Below are 17997 nucleotides of genomic sequence, written 5' to 3'. Positions count from 1 at the left end.
AATATGACTTTATAAGATGGTAAAAAGCAGTATCAGGAAAACAATTGCATAGAAAGTTTAGAAGGAGACAATTTAAGCTTGCCACTAGAAAAATAAAAGGCAAAAACAAAACAGAAAAGAGCTATAAAGATTTACATAGTAAAATTTCCTCCTTTAAAAACAGTAGGGCCAAAATATTTGATTCTAATATTACTATCCTCAAAGGGGATGAGGAAACTAAAACAAGATGAAACAAACACTAGATAAAAATTTGTTTCAAAACTTGTCCTGGAAGTGACAATTTTAAGAGCATTGCTTAAGCTAATTGAAGGAAGGAGGATATGAAGTACTGGGGAAAAGACTAATATTATTACCTTGCCTCCCCAAGATAAAAACAAAACCATAACCAGACCACTAAAAATATAAAGATCAATTCCTGAGTCTACTTCTCCATTTTAAAATGTAAGTTTAATCTACACATAGAATAAAAGGCACTACTGATAAACACAGAATTAGCTAAAAGTTGTAATAAGTAGAACATATCATTACTCTTATTGTTGGTTGACTATTAAAAACTGATTTGCTAGACATAAGCTTTTTTCAAACAAGGTGTTTCCCATGAATATGTCAATTCATACAATCTTCCTTGAAAAGTACAGCGAGTGATCACTTTAATTGACTTTTTGATTAACAAGCAAGGAATAAAATGGTATGTGTGTGTGTGTGTTCATTCAGCAACTATCAAGTGTGTTCTGGATACAAATCACTCTTAGGCATTTCTGAATATACACATTAGATAATCAACAGAAATTTATTAAATTTGTTCAAGGATCTATGTTACGCACTGAGAATACAAGGAGAAAAATGAAAGTTTCTGACCTTTAGGAGCTTAGTCTATTGACAGAAGATATGTGAGTATACATATATACATACCTACACAAATACAAGATACATTTTTGGGAAGGAAGGCCTTAGATAGCTGTGGGTGTGAAGAAGCCTCAGACAGAAGATGGTACTTGAGCAGAGTTCTGAAGGAAACAAGAAATTCTAAGAGAGATAAGTGAGGAAGGAATGCATTTTAGGCAAAGGACATGACCAGTATAAAGGCTCTGGACTGCAGATGACAAGATTAAGGTCTTAGGTGATAGACATATCAGAAGTATTCAAGGAAGAGTTAATATTTGAGCTGGAATTTTAAGGGTCTCTAGGAATTCAATATATGAAAAAGGAAGAGGGAAAGATATTTACTTACAGGACTCTAGTATTTAGAACCAGAAGGGATCTCATCTAGTTCATCATTTTATAGATAAAGAAATTTAAGAGCCATAAAGGGGAAAGAAAGCTTACTTGCCAGCAGGCTACTTAGCTAGAATTAAAATGTAGGTTCTGACCCCAAACCCAGTGCTCCAACATGCCACACTTCCTTTCCAGGTATAGAAAGCAATATAAAAGTATGGAGATAGGAGACATCAAATATTTTCCAAGAATCAAGTAGTCTAGTGATTCACAGAGCTTGTAAATAAGGGATATTTTGAGATAACGACTGAAAGGGTAAAGAAGTCAAAATTTAAAGGGTCTTAAATATCAGGCAAATTAGTTTGGACTAAATTCTTAAAGATGAAGTATAAACCTCTTTAAACAAAAGATCATCCAAATCAGGCAAGAAGGCATGTATTTTAACCCCAACTACATCCTCAAAGGGGCCTACAATGGTAGTACGATTAAAAAAGAAAAAAAAAAAAGAAATATTTAATGATAAAACATTTAGGAACATCAATTCTCTTTCATAGATGTCAGGAAGAGAAACCGGATGAGACTTTATGTTGATCTCTGTGGGAGAGAAAAGTTGATTGAAACTAGTTTGAGGAAATATGGCCAATGCTGGGATTTACTTATGAGAGGTATAAATGCAAAAAAAAAAAAAAAAGAAAAAAAAGGCAAGTGGGCTTGGAATTAAAGTACCTGCGTTTTATTTCCAACCAGTTATTTACTTCTGAGAAATTTTGGGGAAGTCAGAGTTCTCTGGGATGGCCTAGATGACTTCTGAAGTCCTTACCAATTATAGATCTTATATCTAAACCTAATTTATCCAGATAATTAAATCTTAGGTCAAGTAGTTTATAATCCAAATTCACAAGAGCTAATTTGTGCTACAAAGCCAATTAATTAACCATGATAACTCCTATGTGGGGTAATGGGTTGGACTGGGCCCTAAAGAAGTTATTTTATCTCTTGGAGCCTCAGGAAACTCTAAAAAAGTCAGTACAAGTGCTCTGCAGTCAAATATATGTGTATATAGCTACTATGAGGGACAAGGAAAGGGGAATGCATTTTATGTACTAGGACACAACAATTTTTTTTTTTTTTTTTAAGATGAGACTCACTCTTTTAATGTAGTTTTAAAATTGTTATAGGCCTGTTAAGTATACAGTAAGCAGAGGTGCATCTAAAGTACTAGAAACAATTGGGGGACTCCAGAAGAACAAGAAAAGTTTGAAAAAAGGAAAGCCCATAAACTTTGGCACTTTATCTTCATATTCTGCTCTGGTATAAAGAATTCCTAATTTATGCTCCAGGAAGAAAGTGAGTTATGGCAAATTTCAGTGGAGGGACCTAGCAATTGAAATCAAGGATACAAAATTCCAAGTATAAAGGAATTAAATCTCCAGTTACTCCTCAAAGTAACTTCAAAAGTAAATTTGTCCAAAATAGACTACCATTGTCTGCAATATTAGCTAGCCACTGTTGGGGATACAGTACCAAAATTTTTGAGCTTTCCTTCTTCAACGTTTTCTAATTTCTTCCAATTCTCTAAGTGTTTCAAGTATTTTGGATGTGCCTCCTTTTACTACACACCTAACAGTAAAGCCCAAACAACTTACAAAATTACACTCAAAGTTTAAGTGAGGACCTGTAATTTTTTGGTAGTACACTGCTGTGGAAACACATAAAATGCATTCCTCCTTTACCCCTATGATAATAATACAAGTATTCATAAAAACCCAAGTGGGCAATTTGGAGGGTTACAAAAACTATCTTCAACTATAGAGCCAGCAACACCAAGCTTATCTGTCCATTGGTTTTTCAGTTACGTCTGACTCTGAGACTCCATTTGGCATTTTCTTAATGGAGGGGTTTGCTATTTCCTTCTCCAAATGATTTTACACAGATCAAACTGAGGCAGACAGGGTCACATAGAAGAGTCTTCCTGGCTCCAGACCTAGAGGACTGCAATCTCAATTCTCGTTTGTCTTTTGACCTTGGGCTATAGTCCTTTAAGAAACCTAAAAGCACCAGCAACAAGCCTACTTCATAGAACAAATCATAAAAAAGCCCTTTACACAATTTTCATTAAATCCGGGGACTGAGAGCACTAGGATAGTGAAAGAAGGGTGACCCTACTAAAGTTAAAAGCACAACCCCCAATAGCCGCTGTTCCCACGCAGCTCGGCCACCGAGCTCCCCAATGCGGGCGCTCCTCCCGCGTGCTCTTCCCCTAGGCCCAGTACGGATATGAGCCTGCTGGCTGCTCCAGCATCCGAGCAATGCACTAAAAGCAGGAGGAAAGTCCAGCGGGAATGACCTCAGCTCTTGGAGAAAGGGGGCGCCACCGATCCCGAAGTGGGAAGGTGCGTGTGCTTTCGGGGAGGAGAGGGGGGAAGAAGAGGCGGGAAGGAGTCTGGAGAAAAGTCCTCCACTTCCACTCCGCCTTCGCTCTCCTTTCCTGCACCGGGACAGCAGATGCTGGGTTCAGCTCTTCGAGGACCAGCAGCAGGAGCTCACGACCCCAGTTTTCTAAAGGTGTGGGGGGGAGACTCGGGGCGCTTAGGGCTGAGCTGGGTACCCGGGACTAGAGCGCGATCCCCGCCCAACAGGCTCCTTTCTTTCAGGGCTGAGAAGTAACCAAGGGGGAAGGGTAAGAGGAGGGGGAAAGAGGAGGACGGGGGCGGGGAGGCTCCTGTGCCATCATAACGGGAGGCCCATTTCCCCTCCCCTCCTTGGGAATCTGAAGTGCCCCTCCCGCCGAGAGCCGGGGCAAGAACAAGGGGAGGCGCCAACTCCGGGCAGGACAGGACGCGTCCCGGGAAGGTAAGAGGCGCGGGGCCGGGACGGGGGTGGGGCAGGCCAGCGTGGACGCTGATCAGGGTTCCTTTATTGGGGCGGGAGAAAGGGGTGCTGGCCCTATCCTCCACCCTTTTTTCAGGGGCGCGAGCCCAGCTCCCGCCGAACTGAGGCAGCGGCGGCGACATAGAAGAAAAGACAAGACCCACTCCGCCGCGATCGCGCTGGCCCTTGCTGGCCCCGTGCTACCCGTCCTGTCCACACTAAAGGCAGCTCGGCAAGCAGGCAGGGGAACGTCGCCGCCGGCGTGCACGAGCCCGCTCAATGGGAGGGGACGCGCGCGCACGCGCGTCACTGCGGTGCCAATCGCCATGAAACTCCAGGGACCGGGATGGGGGCGGGGCGGGGCGGGACGTGGGTGCGGACGCCGGGAATCTCCTTGATCTTCCACTGCTTCCCCCAGAGGGGCGGAGTCTGGGCTGATCTGGGACGGGATTGGCTTTGGGGCTTTCTTAACGTCTAAGAATAGAGAGATTGACGTGGGGTTCCGCCCCTCCCCCGCCTACTTCCTACCCCCCGGCATGTCCCTATGTTTTCCTTTCGCCAACCTCGAGCTCTGTTCAAGTTCAGGTCAGTGCCTCAGTCCCCCCCAACATTCTTTTCTCCCTTTCCCCCCTCCCCCCGCTCCCGCCTTCCCTTCTTGTTTACACGTCTTCTGTTAAGAACTGTACCCGCGTGCCGTATTTGCTCTTTGCTGTGCTTTTAAAATACTTCTTCCATTGGTTCTGGCATCCAGTGACATTAAGGGAATAGTGAGAACAAGCTACGAAAAACTGACTTGAAACTGCAGAGATAAAACCTAATTTCTATTTCATCCAGAAAAAGGATGTCAGATGTTTTCTGATATCCCACTCGGCCCTAGAAGTGCAGAACTTCAAATCTGCAAACTTTCCAGTGGCCTGTACCTTGCTTGCCTAGCCAGTTTTGGGGATGGGTTCAGTAAATGAACTGTGGCTTTCGTTGTTTGCAAAATTTTCTTAAAAGTTAGAATGATATTCCAATTCGAGTGCAATTTTGTAATCTTGAACTGCTACATTGTAATGCAAATCTTATTAACTTTAGTAATATTGAAGGCTTTTCTTTTTCTTAAAACTTCAATGTTATTACATTATTACAATTTATTACATGTAATTTTATTGCGTGTCTTTGTAATTGAGCTATCCTTTGAGCTGAATAATTTATGTAAATCTTAATTTAATTTGTTGTAAAGAGTACCTCTTATATTAGGGCAGCAATACCCTGGAGCACTATTTGTCATCTAGAGCTACTTCTTTATTCTCAGTAGGGAAGGTATAGAATGGGGTGTAGTGGAATAGTATAGTTTAATTCTACTCTATGTAGTACAATGTACTATATCGTACTCAGAAATCATATTTTTTGATAAAGAATAAAAGTTAAATACATCTCTAATTCTAAAGTCTTGAGTTTCAGCTGTGTGATGTCAGTTCTCATGCTTTTGGAGGTGGCAAAGCAATCCCCCTCCAAACATTTGGGAAAAAATTTGAAGTAAAAATGTTTTGTGAAACATTTGAAGTGAAAATATTTGAAATAATAGTTTAGGCTCAATACCCTAAGGAAAAAAGAAAAGATTTTGCACATTAGAAGGAAGATACCTGAGCATCATGGGAAGTGGTTTTTAAAACTAAATGCCTTGCTCTGTAATTCATGGAAAATGTTCTCATGCTTCAGTAATTTTTTCCTGGAGGAGGATAGGAGCCAGAGAAGGGCTTAACAGGCCTACTGTAGCAACTGTCACTGCTATCCATAGCATGGATTTTTAGATAGTAGAGCTTCAGTCATTCAGGATTTAATAATTCAGATTTGGCTCATACAATGAAGTGGAAAGAGCTGGGTAACTAGTTGACTAATAGGTAACTACAGAGAACAGGGATGGCATATTTGAAATGAAAAACCATACTGGATCTGGAGTCAAATGGACTTGGATTCAGATCTCAGACTTTACTGCTTAAACCCATCTGACTTTGAAAGTCACTTAACCTCCCATAAACTCAGTTTCCTCATTTGAAAAAAATGAATGGGTTAGACTAGATTATCTCCAAAGTCTCTTCTAGGTCTACACCTGTAGTTCTCTATAAATTCTCAGAATAAACTATTGGAAACAAAGTGCTGCACTTTAAACACTAACTTGAATAATGGTAGAGATTATTTCCTTCTCTTTCAGATTACTTTTAAATGTATATTTTGGACATTACAAATATTTGGGTGACTAGTGAGGTTTATATATAGGAGAAAAAACTTCACTAGATTTGAAATTCAATAGGGGAAGAACTGATCATTACTTGTCTTGATATTGATGTTTTATTGATATTTGTAAATTTCATTTAACAAGTTCTTTCAGAAGTGTCATCCATAGATAGAACCAGAGGATTATGTACCAAGCCATAATTCAGTTCATAATTAAGGATGCTTAGATTGTAATATTCTAACAGAATGAAAAATTTTGGCAGCAAATTGTATTTGTCACATCAGTTGGGTTTCTCAGATATTAAAAAACTATTGGTCTGCAGCAGTCAGGTTAGAGGACATATAGACCCTTTTGTTCAGATCCCTCAGAAGAACATGGTATGGTTTTTATTTTTCAACTCTCTAAAATTAAAATGGCCCCAGAGATATTGATATGTGTGTGTGTGTGTGTGTGTGTGTGTGTGTGTGTGTGTGTGTGTGTGTGTGTGTATAAACTCACTTAAGTTTTACTGGAGTTTCATGACTACAAATCATAAAAGGATCCAGGAAAGGGGAGATTTGATATCAGGAAAAGAGTTAGCAAAGTTGCTGACAACAAGGGTTAGTTTTAGAGGCTGAAAATAGACTGCCACATGAGACTGCCTTCAGAAGAGTAGTTATCTTGCCATTTCTGCAAGGGAGAGTCAATTTCCTTTGCTGTAAGACTGCCATGATCCTGTTAGCATTCATTAGTCAGAAAGAGCAGGTGTCTAGTTCACCTGGCTAAACCTATTCCATTAATGTGAAAATCTGTGACCAGGAGTTTGAAGGTATAATAGTATTTTTCTGTGTTAATTCAGTATTGGAACGTATTTTTAACATGTCTTTAATCTTAGATAAAGAGTCATCTAATAAGTACATATTGTCCAGGATTTTTAGTGGAGAAAAAGATACTAGTCCTTAGTGTTTGAGAAAGAAGTCTAGGTTATGATTATATCACTGCATACATATAAAGGCAACTGCCTCTCAGTCTCCTTGTATCATCATCATCCTCTCACATGAAGAGATCCATTCTATAGGTCTGAGTTAGACCTCTAGTAGCCACTAGCAGATGGCTTCCATATCACAACATATATACATATATGTATATCATATTGAAATATATATTTCACTAATTTAGTAAATATAACCAAAGGCTACCTAACAAATAGGAGGTAGTCAATATTTAGAAAAGGAATGAATATGCAAATTATTCAGCAAAGATCTGTTGCATTTGGGAACCTTACTAATGTTGTAAATTTTAATTCTGTTCTGGCTGAAGTTAGATAGTAAACTTCTTCCAGTGGTCAATATTCCCTAAAACACAAAGGAGATTTGAAAAAGGGAAGTCTTCCAAACCTGGAGCACATGGTCACATTAAGGGAATCTCAGTCTGAAGAAGGTCAGACAAGTATGGTGAACTAAAAAAATCCCAGCACCTTGGAGAGGTACTGAAATTTCATGAAGCCTTTGTTCTACTGTGACTGACAGGCTGGAAGCCAATTATGCCCGCCTTCCCCAGGGAGTATATCTGTATATCCCATAAAGACAGGAGAACCCCTTCCAACCTTGGTTTCTCTGTTATGTCTCGACCTAAAGTTTTATACCCAGGTACTGCTATGAGTTAGAGGTGAGCTGGTGACTTTGTTCTGGCTGTTTATTGTCTGGGGCTTACTGGGATGCATTACCTGGGGAGAGAATAGGCCTGCCCATCTAGCTTTCAGACAAACTGGAGATTCCAAACCTCATTACATGTTTTGGCTGTGTCTTGTCGTTCAAGTGAAGAGGAACTCTTACTGTTGTGGGTTAAAATCTTAACCCTTCCTCCTTTGCTTGGGAAAAGAAGGAGTTGCAGGCTTGCTCAAGGCTACTAATGGCTTTCCTCCTACCTTATCACAATTTTGAGCTCTTCTGGTTATCTTCCATTTATAGCTTTATCTTTCAAGGCTAACTAGACTTACTCATTTCATTGAAGGCTGCCAAAGTTTATTCTGTCTGCTTCTCTCACAGTATTCAAATTCTCTTTCAAACAAAGTACCCTGTTATAGATTGCCCCTCTTTTTTGTAGGGGGTCTTATCTGATATTAGGTCATTGTTGCATTTTTTTCCTGGATTCCACAATATCTCTGCTTTCCTTATATTTAGAGCTCCTCTCTATGTTCTACACTTTCTTTGAAGACCGAGTTATCACCCTGAATACCTCAGAATCAGCCAGAGTCAGGATCAGCAAAAGTCCTTGGTCTTTATTCTTGATCTTTAGGGATAGAAGTGAATTGGATAGATACAGAATCTCCATGACCTTCCTTCTCCTCATTTATTGCCAAAGTGACCTTGGCTTGTTTTACTCCACTCCCTAATCTTCTCATAATTCTCAGTATACACCAAAAGATTGAACCAGCACAGAATAGTGAGAAGGGCCATTTTCCAAGCATATGATAATAGAGTATTGTCCATTCGGTAATTAGCCTTAAGTGTTTGGTTGTCCTACCTCAGTGCATCAACTCAGAGTTTCAGCCCTTTACACTTTCCAAAAGGAATTGGGAGATTTTTTAAATGGAACCCACATTCTAGGTTCTTTTAGGCTGGTTGAAAAGTTTGGTTGCATATCATCTTATTTTCTTGCAAAAATAGGAATAGATCTGTGATTTCATTGCTGTAGGGAACTTAAAGGTGAAGAAATCCCTTCAATCATTGAGTGGACACTTTCTGTGCAACTTTATAGTCTTGTAGAATTGCCATGAACAATGAGAAATCATTAATTTGCCCAGAGTTATGTAGTCAGAAGCAGAACATTATGGCTTTAAGTATTGCTCTCTCCACTACAACATGCTTGCTCTATTTTCTTTTACCTTTAGAATTTGAGGATGGTATTGCTGATGGTTTTATGTCAATGTCAGAAAAGACTGTGTAATTAATTAGTTGTCTTGTTCATACTACATACCTTGAAAGGCAGTGTGATGTAATACATTGGGGTCAAACTTAAGTAAAAACAGGAGCCATTAAACCATAAATAAGCATCTCTGCAGGCTGCATATTGAATTAGTTTTGGAATGTAAATGTTTATTGCATTTTTAATCTATTTTAGTAAATATTTCCCAATAGCATTTTAATCTGGCTTATCCCTCATTTAGAAACACTGTGGGCAGTCTATTGGCTGTGTGTTTGCCACTTTTGCTATAATAGAGTGCTGCATTTGTAGTGAAAAAAAATCTGCATTCAAAACCTGGCTCAATCCACTCCCTGCTTACTAAGTCACTTAATTCTCTGAGCCTTAGCTTCTTTATCTGCAAAGTGGGCATAATAATAGCATCTCCTATAGGTTGGTCTAAAGCCAAGAAGACCTTGCTTCCACCATTAGGCAAGTCATTTAACCTTGCTGATCACTATGCTAAGTACCAGGGATACAAAAGAAAGCAAAAGTGTGGTTTCAGGAACCTTGAATTATAATGGAGAGACTTTATGCCATCTTGTGTACAGAAGACATATATGGAAGATAATCTTAGAGGGAAAGGGCTAACAATGGAAGAGAATGGGAATCCTGCACAAGATGGGACTTAAGCTGAATCTTGAAGGAAGCCAGGAAGCTGGAAATCAGCTAAGGAGGGAGGCACAAGGGCAAATGAATTGTCCGGAGATGGAATATTAAAGAGCAGCTGGATCCACTTGCTCTGCCTCTCCCTCCTCTGAAATGATAACCTGGTCTCCACCCATCTCTGGTTCCCTCTGCTCTGATAGAGCAACTCTTGTCTTATCCTTTACCGGGCCTCCCTTCCATCGCCCTGCCTGCTCCTTAGTTATAGGCTATTTCACAACTCTCCCCACTTTTCTGCTTTTGGGTGGCCTTCCCTCAGGGACCTTACTGGAATTTAGAATTCTTGAGGGCCAACGACTGTATCTTTCCCTAGCCCTTTCTGCTGAGCCTAGCTTATGACAAGCATTTAATAAATGATCTATCAGCCTCTCTTTCTACTTGCCTACCGACCTATCAATCACAGAATATTTGAAGGGGAATAATAAAACCACAAAATCAGGAGGGAACCAGATTGTAAAAGGCTTGAATTGCCAAACAATTTTTAATATTTGACTTGGAGGTAATAGAGCACCTCTGATATTAATTTTGTCTGGGAGGCAAGGGAAGATGACGTGATTAGACCTGTGTTTTAGGAAATCTTTGATACCTGAATCAATGATTAGATTAATGTGTGGAGAGGCTTGAGTCAATGAGAGCAATTCTTTTAGGTGAGAGGTGATGAGAGCCTGTATGTACTAGGGTGATGACTCTGTGAGAAGAGGGATAGGGATCTATACAAGAGGTGTTGTGGAAGTAAAACTGACAAGAACTGACAATAGATTGAATATATGGGGTGAGTGCAAATGGGGATTACACTGAGGTTATGATCCTGAGTGGCTTCAAGGATGATAGTGCCATCAATAAATAATTGGAAAATTGGGAAGGACAGTTTTAGGGGAAAGAGAATGACTTCTGTTTGGATTTGTTTGGAGTCTGAAATGCCTGAAGGACATCCAGTTTGAAATCTCCTAGAGGATTTTAGTGACCCTGGGAGTAAAACTCAGTAGGGAGATTAATTCTGGATATATAGATCTGGGAATCATTTGCATAACAATGTTAGTTGAAGTCAGAAGAACCAGTGGGATCACCAAGAGAGATAATCCTGAGGTGAATGAGAAAGCCTAGTATTGAGGCTTGAGGAATACCCATTCTTAGTGCTTATGAGTTGAAAAAATAACTTGCAAAGAAGATTGAGAAAGAAGTTGTCTGACAGGTGAGAGGAGAACCAGGAAAGAATAGGATCATGAAAACCTAAAAAGAAAGAGTATCTGGGAGAGAAGGTGATTGACAGTGAGAGAGTCTGCTGAGAAGTCAATAAGGATGAAGTTCAAGAAAGGACATTAAATTCGGCAATTATGAGATCACTGATTACTTGGGAAAGAGAAGTTTCAGTGGAATGATGAGGTGGAAGACATAGCAAAGGAGTTAGAGGTAGCTATAGAATATTAAGTGGGAGCCCCTGTTGTAGAAGATTTTTCTCAAGAGGTTTTAGACTTGAAGAAAAGAGATAATGATAAGTGCCGTTGACTAATCAAGTGAGGTTTTTTGTTTTAAGGATTTTTTTTAGGATAAAGAAGAATGGGCATATTGGTAGGCAGCTGGGAAGGATCCAATTGATAGAGAAAGATTAAAGGTATATAAGACATGGGGAGGGAAAGGGAAGGAAGAAAGAGGGAAGAAAATGGAGGAAGGGGGAGGGAGAAAGAAGGAGGGAAAGAGATAGGGACAGGAAATAAGAAAAAGGGAAGGAGCAATAAAAGGAGAGAAAGAGATGGGGAGAGAGAGACAGAGAGAGAAAAAAAGAGAGAGAGGGAGACAGAGGTGGAGGAGAGAGAGAGAGAGAGAGATGATAGGGCATCAAGAGTGCACATGATGATATTTACCTGCAAAGGGAATGGTTGTCCTTTTATGCAAGACAAGGGATCTAAGGTCTTATATCACCTAGTTCCAATCTATATTTGTCATTGCAATCGCTCACTATGCATACTGTACTTTATATATTCTAGATTCCACCTGAACTGGACTCTGCTTTCCCCAATTTTTGTTTTGCTTTCTTTCTCCCTATTTCTTTGCAGTATAGCATAGAAGTATAAGCGTAGGGTTTAGAGTTATAAAGATCAGGGTTTCCTAGCTTCAGCCTTTTACCTTTGTGACCAGCCACAATTCCCTTAACCTTTCTGAGCCTTACTTCCTTTCTTTAAAACAAGGCTGATAATACCTCTGTTCTTTCAGACAAGGTTATTGGGGTTGGAGAAGATTGATTAGAAGATCTCTAAGTTTCCTTCTAGTTCTAGTAGATTATGTCACTTTATGTTTCTTTTTAAGTTCCTTTTTCTCTTCAAAACATATTATTCCATTGCCTTTTGTAGTTTTTGGAGGGTATGGAATAGTTTTGTGTTATTTGCACTTCCTTTATATTGAAGAACTTTCTACTTATTGCTGATAAAATTTGTCATTTGTCATTGGAATTGTTCAGTTTAATCACTTCCTGTCTTAATTTGCAGCATATGTTTTTATTTTGTTTTTGAGAGGTAATCTTTGAATTCTTTTGATTAAGTTTCATTTCTGAATTCGAAAGACCTGATCAAGTTTCTCTTGTATCATGGATTTTTGACTTCTTATATTTTTCTGGGAAATCTTTGATTCTTAATTGTTCCTGCCCATTCTGTCTTTGAGATCAATGTTTTGTTTATTAAGAAATAATAATGTTTTATTTTTTGCTTTTTTTCTTGCATCATCCTTCAATTAAGCATATTTGAGTTGTTCTCTATTTTTTTTTTTTTTTTTTAAAGATTCACTACCTTAGATTAAAATTTTTCTGTACTGGTAATTATTTCTGCCATGCAGGTCACAAATTATGTCTTCATGATTCTTATTTTTCTCTTGAACTATTCAGGAAAATCTTGCTACTGTTCCATGCTCTCTTGGAAATCCACAAAATTTTCTCCTTCCTCAGATTTGATTCATTTTTCTTTAATTGAAACATTTATTCAGAAATATTTGGACTTGTTTAGGTGTCCTGGATTTTGTCTTCCTTTATATTATTAATTTCTTACCTGTTGATCTATCTGTTTGTGCTCAGAGTATCTAATTGAGTTTTCTTCTTCCTGAAAGCTGTGGTAATTTCAGTCTTTATTTCCCTTTAATTCCCTCATTACTTATGTTCTGACTCATTCCCTTTTGATGGTAGATCCACCAGGGGCTGAACTTTAAAGCTGTCTGTTTCTTCCCTTGCAAGGGAATTCTGTTTTGTTTTATTTTTACCAGTCTCAGTCAGTCCCTATTCCCCAGGGGACTTCTGGGGGGACAAAACTGGCCTTTAATAGATGCCAGTCCCCCTTCTTTCAGGCATATTGTCCTTATTCCCTTCTTCCTGCTGATGCCATACCTCTGATTTCTCTCTTAGTTCTCAGGCTGAGCACTGCTGCTCTAGGCAAAAGGAAACTTCCACTTTCCTTCCACTTTCCATCTCCTATTACTGGGAGGGGAAAGAAGATAAGAGGAAGTTTGAACATGAGTTAAATTCTGTTCTTGTTATCACAGAATGGTGGGGTGAGGGATTGGGCAGACACTAGGAATTGTATCAAGGGAATTGCTGAATGAGAAGCTAGGTGATACTGGGAATAGAGTGCCTTCCTAGAGTCAGAAGGTCTCATCTTCCTGAGTTTAAATCCAGCTTCATTTACTAGCAGCATGACCCTGGGCAAGTCACTTAATCTTGTTTGCCTCAGTTTGTCATTTGTAAAATAAGCTGGAGAAGGAACTGACAAACTACTTTAGTATTTTTGCCAAGAAAACTCAAAGTGGGTCACTAAGAATTGGACAGAACCCAAATGACTAAACAGCAACAGTTGCTGAGTGAAACGCACACCACAAGCCTATGGGCCATCTTGTGCAGATCTACCATAATATAAGGACCAAGAAGAGAGAAGGTGCTGGAGTATGCTAGGGGTATGGAATAACCTCCATTGCTGCTGATTCATTAAGGTTATCTTGTTAAGAGTTCTTGGTGTTTTGAGTTATGGAGTCAACTTTAATTTCTTTACCTCTTATGCATAATTAATATTTTGGAGAGTTTTAAGAGATTGTAAGGATCAGAGAAAATATTTAGTTTTGTCTTGTTGATCTCATGGCCTAAAAGGTCCTGTCTCATAATTCTAATAGATGTGGGTGATCTCCTTTTTCCCACATTGAGACACAGCCTTAGCTACCTACAGCCAGTTTGATCCAGGCCAGAAGGATTATCAAAGAATTTGACCTGCTGTTTATTCAATGTATTATTTACTTTAAAAAGGAAAGATTAGCTAGAGTGCTAGACTCAGATTCAGGAAGATCTGGCTTTAAAATCCTCCTCCTCTTCCTGTATATACAGGCTCTGTGACCCTAGGCATGTCCCCGTATCCTAGGCAACTTCTTTCAGACTAAAATTGCAGAGCAGGAGCCAGTCTTTTTTGTTTTGTTTTGTTTTTTTAAACCAATGAAACCCTCGCTCTGGCCAAAAAGAAAAAGGAGAGATTATTTGGCAGCTTCCCTGTTGTGAGCTCCAGTGGCCTGGCTCTGTTGATTGCAGGACTTAAAGAGCAGCCTGTTTTATTTAGGGCTATGATCCTCCTTGCCCACCTTCTCACACACCAGTGGGACCAGAGTGTATCTGAGAAAAGTATGTTAAGAAAAAAATATATATGAGATTTGGGAGGGGGTTCTGTACCTCAAAGCAAGGGTAAATTGAGTATTACACTATTGGAACACAGAACTGCTGGGTTCAAGAAGACAACAAAGTAGTAATTATCATTTAAAAGATTGTTCTAATTAGATGTTTGTATAATCCTAAATCCTTTTTGGTGGAAATCCAAGTAATCATTGAATCTTTCAAATGGGACCTCTAGAATCAGGGATCAGATGCCTCTTCTCATACACAACAACCAGAGGCCCTTTTCAAAGAATAGATAGGCTCTGGCCAACATTTCTCTTAGTTGGCTTTTGTGTTGCAATGCCCATGTCAGGCCCACTTGCATCATTAGTAATTTATTATTATATAGATTTGGATCAGATGAGAAAGCAGATGTGAAAATGCTTCATGAAGCATAATCACTCTACTGCTCTACCAGGCTATGGATCAAATCATGTCTCCCAGAACAAAATCACTTTTTGCAATAAGCTCCTGATGTAATGTTTAGATGTTAAACTATAACTTGGATATATTGAATGATGTGGCATTCTGTTTAGCAGATAACTGATTTAACAATTATAGATTACTGTTAGGCTATCATGTTGGAGAGCTACTCCTATGGCATTAGCATATAGGGCATTTGTTAAGTATCTCTGGGAGTTAGAGGCACTTGTACTAGATTTGGTAGGTAAAGTGGTGACACTTCCTTTTTTTTTTTTTTTAATAACTTTTTATTGATAGAACGCATGCCAGGGTAATTTTTTACAGCATTATCCCTTGCATTCACTTCTGTTCCGATTTTTCCCCTCCCTCCCTCCACCCCTTTCCCCAGATGGCAAGCAGTCCTTTACATGTTGAATGGGTTACAGTATATCCTAGATACAATATATGTGTGCAGAACCGAACAGTTTTCTTGTTGCACAGGGAGAATTGAATTCAGAAGGTATAAATAACCCGGGAAGAAAACCAAAAATGTAAGCAGTTTATATTCATTTCCCAGTGTTCTTTCTCTGGGTGTAGCTGCTTCTGTCCATCTTTGATCAATTAAGGCTCTCTTTATCGAAGAGATAGTGGTGGCACTTCCAATCTTGTTAATTAAAATGTCATTCTTCCCTTCCCTCTGTGTAAAAAAGTTTCTTTTGCTCTATTTGAAAACAGTGGTTATGCAAGCTTTCTATGAAACTGCAGTACTTCTGAATTATTTTTTCTTAAAATGAATCAGAGAAAGGGGTAATTTTGTGCCATTTAAATATGTCAAATTAACTGTTGCTTATCTATTTCATATCATCTATCAAATTAGAATCATACATTCAGAGCTAGATCAAACGTTAGAGGTCACCTAGCCCCTAAGTGGTATACTGGATCTAGAGTCAAAAAGACCTGAGCTTAAAAATGGCCTCTCTCTTTTACTCTCTGTCTTTGTCTCTGTCTCTGTCTTTTTTCCCTTTTCCTCTCTGTCAGTCTGTCTCTCTGTGCTGTCTCTAGTCTCTCTTTGTCTCTGTCTGTCTGTCTGTCTCTGTCTGTCTCTCTCTCTCTCTCTCTCTCACACACACACACACACATACACTCTTAGCTTCTACCACCAAATTAGTGTAAATTACCAGTTAATACAATTCTTGGTATGTAAAATTAATGTCCAGTTCTGAAATGTTTAAGTAGGAAATATTTAGAATAACCAAATTCTTTTTTTCTTTTTCTCTGGCAGAAATGCTCTATGTATAGAATCATAGTGTCGTTGAATTTGGGGAAGGGAAGGAATCAAAGAAGACAGGGATCTATAATTTGGAAGGAACCTCCAAGACCATTTAGTTTTGGTTAAGAATATGGAGATTTTTGGGGTACTTAAACTCACAAACATGTAGCTGATAGTGTGTCAAAATCCTTGGCAAGGAAATATTTTCTGAGCAAAAAATTTGAAAAATTGTGTCTTGTGAGAAAAAATTTGAGAACCCCTAGATCTGAAATTACTGATGATGAAACTAAGCATCTTGTATAACCTAGAGTATTATGATAAAGAGTCCCTAGCTTAGAGTCAAAAGCTTTGTTTTTGCAATATCTGAGCTCTGATATTATTGGCAGTGTGACATTACACAAGTCATCCAGCTTCTCTGGTGATCACTTTCCTCATCTGCATAACAGGGATCACAAGATTTTATATTCTCTATCTTAGAGGGCTTTTGCAAAGAATATACTTTGTAAATATGTTTTGTGATTGTGATTGTTCTTATTGTTATGAGAAGCACTATGTAAATTGAAAAAAAGTAAATCCCTTACCCAATTTAACAAATGTTTATGATTATTCAACAAAAGCATTTATATCATGTTTTAATCATGTAATTTAAAAAAAATATGATGAAATAGAAAGCATTTTTATTATAAAAGTAAAATTATATATCATATATTATAAAATATAAATTATATTAAATAGATTATACAATAATAAAATATATTATAAATAAAATATCATAAAAATAAAAAACCTTCATGAGGTATACTACCCATGATTTTATGATTATTATTTCATTAGTGTAGGGCATGCTTGGTGAGAAACTTTCTCTATGGAAGATCAGCAACTTCTCTGCATCTCATAAGTCTCAGAAAGTTTCCTGGGACACGGTTAAAAGGGCCTTGCCAGGGTCATACAACTAGGATGTGCTGAGATAGTGCTTAGTCTCACAGCTTCCTGATTCCTTGACTATTCTCTATCTATTGTGGCTGGTTGCCTCTTCCTGCACAATTAAAACAACCACCACCACAACAAAACAATTACTTATCTGACACCTTTTGGTTTTACATTGTTCACATTTCCCAATGTACCCTTTCCTCCCCTCTTCCCAGGGAGCAATCTTTTATAACAAAGAAGAAAAATAAACAACAATTTGGCAAAACTAAGTAGCATTTCAAAAGTCTTACTTAATATACAACATTCTATATCATAATTCATGCCATTTTCTTTGTTAAAAAACAACAATAACAATTTGAAAATGACTTGGCATATAGCTTTTTATTTACAGATATAGGAATCTTAAAAGCAGCATCAAATGAGATAATAAATAACTCAGATACCCTGGTTTTACTAAACACATTGAAAACCCAAGGATAGTTTAATAGCTGAACTTACATACTTTAAGGGTCTATGATTTCATCATTGGGGATGCATCTTTCATTGAGGTAAATGGTAACCTTTCTATGTTTTATTCAGGAATTATATCTGAGGTAATTTCTTCACCCTGTGACCAGAATAATAACTCCAAAGTTAACTACACTGAACTCCAGACAACAGAAAAGAGGTTGGCATTTGCCTTTCCAGCCTAATGGGACCTGCCAGATCTTGGCAAAGTTTTTGTGAACTGACACACATGGAGGGATCAGAATTGGATTTTAGCGGCAGCTAAAATGTAAACTCAAAATACATTGAATAAAACTTTTAAGC

General features: G+C 38.5%; 1 protein-coding gene across 10 annotated transcripts in view; it reads left to right on the top strand.

The window, feature by feature from the left end:
• Positions 1–3609: 3609 nt before the first annotated feature.
• The window catches only part of LOC127555179 (RCC1 and BTB domain-containing protein 2), a 57297-nt gene continuing 42909 nt past the window's right edge, over positions 3610–17997 (top strand). For 3 of the 10 annotated variants that reach the window (XM_051987332.1, XM_051987329.1, XM_051987330.1), the window contains exon 1: positions 4442–4671. The gene's annotated coding sequence lies outside the window, so the exon portion shown is untranslated. The other 7 variants (XM_051987331.1, XM_051987328.1, XM_051987324.1 and 4 more) reach the window with 5 other exon arrangements.

The sequence above is a fragment of the Antechinus flavipes genome, chromosome 3 (genome assembly GCF_016432865.1).
Source record: "Antechinus flavipes isolate AdamAnt ecotype Samford, QLD, Australia chromosome 3, AdamAnt_v2, whole genome shotgun sequence".
NCBI classification, from domain to species: Eukaryota; Metazoa; Chordata; class Mammalia; order Dasyuromorphia; family Dasyuridae; genus Antechinus; species Antechinus flavipes.
This window is presented reverse-complemented; position numbering and strand designations above follow the sequence as displayed.